A 6,910-nucleotide genomic window follows, 5' to 3' on the forward strand; every position below is an offset into this window, starting at 1 on the left:
AAATCCTAGCTTCTAGCTTCTGCCACTTACCAACTGGGAGGCTTCAGACAAGTTACTTAACTTCTCTGTGTGCCTCAAGTTCCTCATTCATAAAATGAGGAGAACAAAAGTACTAATTTCACGAATATGGCAATGAAAAGATTTCCTACCTGTAGGGTTCTTAAAATAATGCTTTTTTTTTTTTTTTTTTTTTTGAGACAGAATCTTGCCCTGTCGCCCAGGTGATCTCGGCTCACTGCAACCTCTGCCTCCCAGGTTCAAGCAACTCTCCTGCCTCAGCCTCCCAAGTAGCTGACACTACAGGTTTGCACCACCACACCTGGCTAATTTTTGTATTTTTAGTAGAGATGGGGTTTCACCATGTTGGCCAGGCTGGTCTTGAACTCCTGACCTCAGGTGATCCACCCACTGTGGCTTCACAAAGTACTGGGATTACAGGCGTGAGCCACCACGCCTGGCCAAATGCCTTCAATTTTATATGTACTTCATTTCACATAGATGTGCCCCAGACAGTGACTGGATCATAATAGACATTCAGTCATGTTTATTGAATTAAATTGAAAACTTTAATGTAAATTGATATTCAGGGGTAAAGAAAAGCATGTTTATTTATTTATTTTTGTAGCTGGGACTATAGGCGCATGCCGCCATGCTGGGCTAAATGCATATTTAAATGGACAGGGAGAACTTGCCATAGTCGGTTCTTTTGTATGAACATACTTTGATTACTTTTTTCAATTTCATATTTATTCTATTAGATGTAGTAAATGTGAGAAATGTAGTAAATGAAAATAGATTTCAGGGTATGTGTGGTTGGGGAATTCATGTGGAGGTCGGAGTGGAGGCAGGTGTGAGAGGGTCCAGCAGAAGAAAACATGGCTGCCAAAGTGTTTGAGTCCATCAGCAAGTTTGGCCTGGCCTTAGCTGTTGCAGGAGGCGTGGTGAACTCTGCTTTATATAATGTGGATGCTGGGCACAGGGCTGTCGTCTTTGACCGATTTCATGGAGTACAGGACATTGTGGTAGGGGAAGGGACTCACTGTCTCATCCCTTGGGTACGGAAACCAATTATCTTTGACTGCCGTTCTCTACCACGTAAAGTGCCAGTCACCACTGGTAGCAAAGATTTACAGAATGTCAACATCACGCTGCGCATCCTCTTCCGGCCCATTGCTAGCCAGCTTCCTCGCATCTTCACCAGCATCGGAGAGGACTATGATGAGCGTGTGCTTCTGTCCATCACGACCAACATCCTCAAGTCAGCGGTGGCTTGCTTTGATGCTGGAGAACTAATCACCCAGAGAGAGCTGGTCTCCAGGTAGGTAAGCAATGACCTTACGGAGCGAGCAGCCACCTTTGGGCTCATCCTGGACGACGTGTCCTTGACACATCTGACCTTCGGGAAGGAGTTCACAGAAGTGGTGGAAGCCAAACAGGTGGCTCAGCAGGAAGTAGAGAGGGCCAGATTTGTGGTGGAAAAGGCTGAGCAGCAGGAAAAGGTGGCCATCATCTCTGCTGAGGGCGACTCCAAGGCAGCTGAGCTGATTGCCAACTCACTGGCCACCGCAGGGGACGGTCTGATCGAGCAGGAAGCTGCGGAAGACATCACGTACCTCCTCTCACGCTCTTGGAACATCACCTATCTGCCGGTGGGGCAGTCCGTGCTCCTCCAGCTGCCCCAGTGAGGGCCCGCACTGCCTCCACCTCCGCGGGCTGATCGGGCCACAGCCCCGGTGATTCTTGACACAGCCTCCCTTCTGCCCCCATTCTGCCCCCACCCCAGAAATCACTGTGAAATTTCATGATTGACTTAAAGTGAAGGAAATAAAGGTAAAATCACTTCAGATTTCAAAAAAAAAGAAAGAAAATAGATTTCAGAAAACAATTACTTTAGGAAAAAAAATCTTCAATGGTTACAGTTTGAGGACTCATCAGTTTGAAGTGAAAATTCTCTCTAAGCAGCTACTACTCTCCTTTTTCAGTTTTGTAGTCTCCTAAATTTACCTTCTCTGCTGACCTTTTAAAAGCTCCCACTGAGCCTTAACTAGAGGAATAAAAATTGAGCTTGGCCAAGACTTTTACAAATGTTACTCTTGGGAGTCTCTCTGAACCTGTCCTGGGGTTCAGGGGCTGCCTAACAAAATACAAAAAAAGTTATTCTTTCTCAATTAATGTACATTGGGCAACAATACGGGGTGGGGTGAAATATTCTCAACTGTCGACAAACTTACATGTCATACATAACAGTTATTAGAAGTGAGTTATGGATTCCTCATAACTGGGATTTAAATGATGATATAAAATCATAGAGTTAGTTTTTCCTTTTCTCTCCTTTTTTTTTTTTTTTTTTTTTTTTGAGATGAGTGTCATTCTGTCGCCCAGGCTGGATACAGTGGCGTGATCTTGGCTCACTGCAACCTCCACCTCCCGGATTCAAGTGATTACCCTGCCTCAGCCTCCCAAATAGTCGGGATTACAGACGCACACCACCATGCCTGGCTAATTTTTTTTTTTTTTTTTTTTGTATTTTTAGTAGAGACGGGGTTTCACCATGTTGGCCAGACTGTTCTTGAACTCCTGACCTCAGGCAATCTGCCCACCTCAGCCTCCCAAAGTGCTTGGATTACAGGCGTGCGCCACCATGCCCGGCCTAGTTTTTCCTTTTCTAATTATTTATCTTTAGCTATTCAGAGAAAAACTTTTGTGGCAGCAACACAATTACATTCATTTAGTAATCAAGAGTCAAACATTGTGTGCTGGGCTAAAGGGAATATCAAGAACTTTAAGAACTGGTCCTTTCCTCAAAGGAACTTAGGCCACGTAGCTGTAAAATCAGTGTGCTTTTCATAGGTATTCTTGAAAAATACTTGAATAAATCCCAAGTTTAAAAATGATTTAAAAATGGTTAGGATGCAGTTCATTCAGTTCATTCTCATCTAACATTGTGTGTTTAAGAGATGACCAGGAAGAAATACATGTACATTCCTTATAGTAGAATAAAGCCCCTTTGCAAGGGGGAGAATGGAAGCTGCGACAGACATCATTGGTGGCCAATGGGCCTTTGTGAGTTCTTGGCACTTGGAACCCTATTTTCAGTATTTCAGGCTAAAATTCTCTTGCTTGTCAATAGAGAAGCCTTATTTTTTCTTTCTAAAGTCTCATCACATCGATTTTCTTTTTTTTTTTTCTCAAATGCTGCATGATAACATGGTAGTTATAAATATAGTTCTTTTTTTTTTTTTTTTTTTTTTTCTGGGACAGAGTCTCACTCTGTTGCCCAGGCTGGAGTACAGTGGCACCATCTCGGCTCACTGCAGTCTCCACCTTCTGGGTTTAAGTGATTCTCCTGTCTCAGCCACCCAAGTAGCTGAGTTAACAGGTGCTCACCACCACGCCCAGCTAATTTTTGTATTTGTATTTGTATTTTATTTATTTATTTTAAGACAGAGTCACACTTTGTTGCCCACACTGGAGTGCAGTGATGCGATCTCCACTCACTGCAACCTCTGCCTCCCAGGTTCAAGCAATTTCTCCTACCTCAGCCTCCTGAGTAGCTAGGATTATAGGCGGCCACTACCACGCCCGGCTAATTTTTGTATTTTTAGTAAAGACAAGGTTTTGCCATGTTGGCCACGCATGTCATGAACTCTTGATCTCAGGTGATGCACCCGCCTTGGTCTCCCAAAGTGCTGGGATTACAGGAGTGAGCCACCGTGCCCGGCCAGTGTATTTTTAGTAGATATGGGGTTTCGCTATGTTGGCCAGGCTGGTCTCGAACTCCTAACCTCAAGTAATCCACCTGCCTCAGCCTCCCAAAGTACTGGTATTATGAGCCACTGCCCGGCCTCATAAATATAGTTCTTTACAAAAGACACTACCATTGGCCAATCATCAGAAGGGCAAGCACTTTAGGTCTGTATTTCAGCAAGAGGTTTACGTTCCACAGATCCTTTCACTCTCATTCAATCAGAATTTTTGTAGGCATTTATGAGATGGCTATTTGGGGTGACAGATATAATCTATGGCCATAGAACTGGGAAATGTACAAAACACTGACTCGAATCATGTAAGCTACAGACAAATGAATAATTCATTGATTTAGTCACTCTGTAATTAATTAATTAATTAATTCTACTATTATAGACTGAGCACTGTTTTAAGTACTGAAGAATCCATGCTAAACAAGGATGAGTAGAGTCCCTACCTGTGGGTTACAGTATTGTGGGAGAGACTGACATTAATTGACTAACACAAACCAGTGTAATGAATACAATGAATACAGTGGTGACACATGGTGTGAAGGTGAGGTCCTTGGAGCTATGCTACAGCATGTGCTAGAGGAAGCATGAAGGGCAAAAGGGAAACTAAAAAAGATGGTGTGGCTGAGCCTTACAGAAGGAGAGGACCATGGTACCTAGTACCACTGAAGGATGGGCAGAGTCAGGCATTCAAGGGCTTGGAGGCAGGGTTAAGGAAGGACATCAAGCAATGCTATCTTGCTATCAGATTTATGAGAAATGATGGTAGCTTGAATAGCATGGCTGTAGTCAAGGAAGAAAGGGAGTTTGATGAGATATTTAGGAGACAGAATGAATAGAACTTGATGATTGAATAGATCTTAGAGATGAGGGAGAAATAAGGTCAAACATGATTCTCAGATTTGTGGCTTGAGAAAATGGAAGAACACTAGTGGCATACACTGAGACAGGAAGTACTAGATTAGAACCAGAATTGGGAATAAAAACTATCCCTTGGTTTTAGACATGCTGAGTTGAGACATGTTGATATGGAAATCCAGCACTATTCAATAGAGCTTTCTGTGATGATGGAAGTGTTCTGTATCTACACTGCTGAGTATTTTAGCCATTACTCACATGTGGCTATTTACATTTAAACTAAAATAAAAGATTTGGTTTCTCAGTTGCACTAGCCACATTTCAAGTGCCCAACAGCTATATATGGCTAGTGATTTTTGCATTTGACAGTGCAGTTCTAGAGCCTAGAGAAGCAGCCTAGGTTGAAAATATAAAAAATTATCCAGGCATGGTGGCTTATGCCTGTAATTTCAGCACTTTGAGAGGTCAAGCCAGGAGAATTGCTTGAGGCCAGGAATTTGAGACCAGCTTTAACAACACAGTGAGATCCTGCAGCTATGAAAAAAATATGAAAATAGTCTGGGTGCAGTGGCTCATGCCTGTAATCCCAGCACTTTGGGAGGCTGAGGCGGGCAGATCACCTGAGGTCAGGAGTTCGAGACCAGCCTGACCAGCATGGAGAAACCCCATCTCTACTAAAAATACAAAATTAGCCTGGCATAGTGGCGCATGCCTGTAATTCCAGCTACTCGGGAGGCTGAGACAGGAGAATTGCTTGAACCCGGGAGGCGGAGGTTGTGGTGAGCCGAGATCTTGCCATTGTACTTCAGCCTGGGCAACAAGAGTGAAACTCCATCTAAAAAAATAAATACATAACAATCAAAAAATTAAAAAAATTAAATTTAGCCATACATGATGGTGCGTACCTGTAGTTCCAGCTACTCAGGAGGCTGAGGTAGAAGTCTTGCTTGATTCCAGGAGTTTGGGGCTGCAGTGAACTATGATAGCACCACTGCACTCCAGCCCAGGAACAGAGCAAGACTCCCTCTCTTAAAAAAAAAAAAAGAGAGACAGAGATGTGTGTAGATGAGATTTAAGACTGTGAAGACAACTTTCTAAGGAAGAAGCGAAGGTAGTCAGTGAAAAGAGGAAATGACTAGGACTGAGACTAAAGGACCTTCAACTTGTAAAGGCTGGTGAAGAAAAATGAGCCTTCAAAGGATACCAAGAAGTAATCAGGGAGGTAGGAGAAAAACTGTAAGAGCTTTGTCATATAAGTCAAGAGAAAAGGGTGTTTTGAAAGGAATGAGCAACAGCTAAGTGGTTCTAGAAGGTTGAGGAAGACGAGACTGAAGATGTTTATTGGATCAGTGAAACAGAGGCCATTGGTGACTTTGGCAAGAGCTGTTTCAGAGGAGGGATGAGGCTGACAGGCAGACTAAATGAGTGAGGAGGGGGTGAGGTAATGGAGAGAGAACTGACAATAGAAGAAAAGAAATCATGAGCTCCTTGTTCCATGGGCTACCAATAAAACAGGGAATTACTTCAGCCAAATCAAGCTAGAGTCATATATCACAGATGTATGTCTTCAAACATTGAGTTTATCCTACAAAGTTGCCAATTTTGAATCTTTTGTCATGAATATGAGGAGATATACATCTGCTGGGCTTTCTTCCTACTCCAACTACCTTGGAGGGTAGGTATGAAATAGACCATGTGAAGGCTTAGAGGCCATGTTGAAGTATTCTTTATCCTAACAACAATAAAAAGCAACTGGAGGTTTTTCTTTTTTAAGCCATTTTATTATCTAAAATTTAGAGCATACAGAAGAAGAGAGAAAAATGTAACTCATCACTCCCAGGTATTATTCATCACCTGACCCCAGCACCCTTCAGCCTTTAGTCCTGGCCCATCCATACCCCATCTACTTAGACGAGAAGATTTAACCACGGGAGTGACATGATTATACTTGTGTTAAAAAGACCATTCTTGCTGCTGGGTAGGGCAAAAGTCAGCACATTTCCAGATAGTTAATATTTTAGGCTTTGCTGGCCATACAGGCTCTGTTGCAACTATTTAACTCTTGTTGTAGCTTGAAAGCCGCACTAGACAATATGTAAATAAGTAAGTGTGGCTGTGTTCCAATAAAACCTTATTTATGGACACTGAAATTTGAATTTCATATAGTTTTTCATGTCACAAAATATTCTTTATCTTGTTTTGATTTTCCCCCTCACAAGTTAAAAATGTAAAAATGATTTTTGCTCATAGGCAATACAAAAACAGGCAGAGGGCCAAATTTGGGCTGTAGTTTG

At 42.5% G+C, this 6,910-nt stretch overlaps 1 pseudogene; it reads left to right on the plus strand.

Annotated features, from left to right (window-relative positions):
• The first annotated feature begins 875 nt into the window (after positions 1 to 875).
• On the plus strand, positions 876 to 1,685 carry LOC100589781 (annotated as a pseudogene).
• Positions 1,686 to 6,910: the final 5,225 nt, after the last annotated feature.

This window comes from Nomascus leucogenys, chromosome 5 (genome assembly GCF_006542625.1).
Source record: "Nomascus leucogenys isolate Asia chromosome 5, Asia_NLE_v1, whole genome shotgun sequence".
Lineage (NCBI taxonomy): Eukaryota > Metazoa > Chordata > Mammalia > Primates > Hylobatidae > Nomascus > Nomascus leucogenys.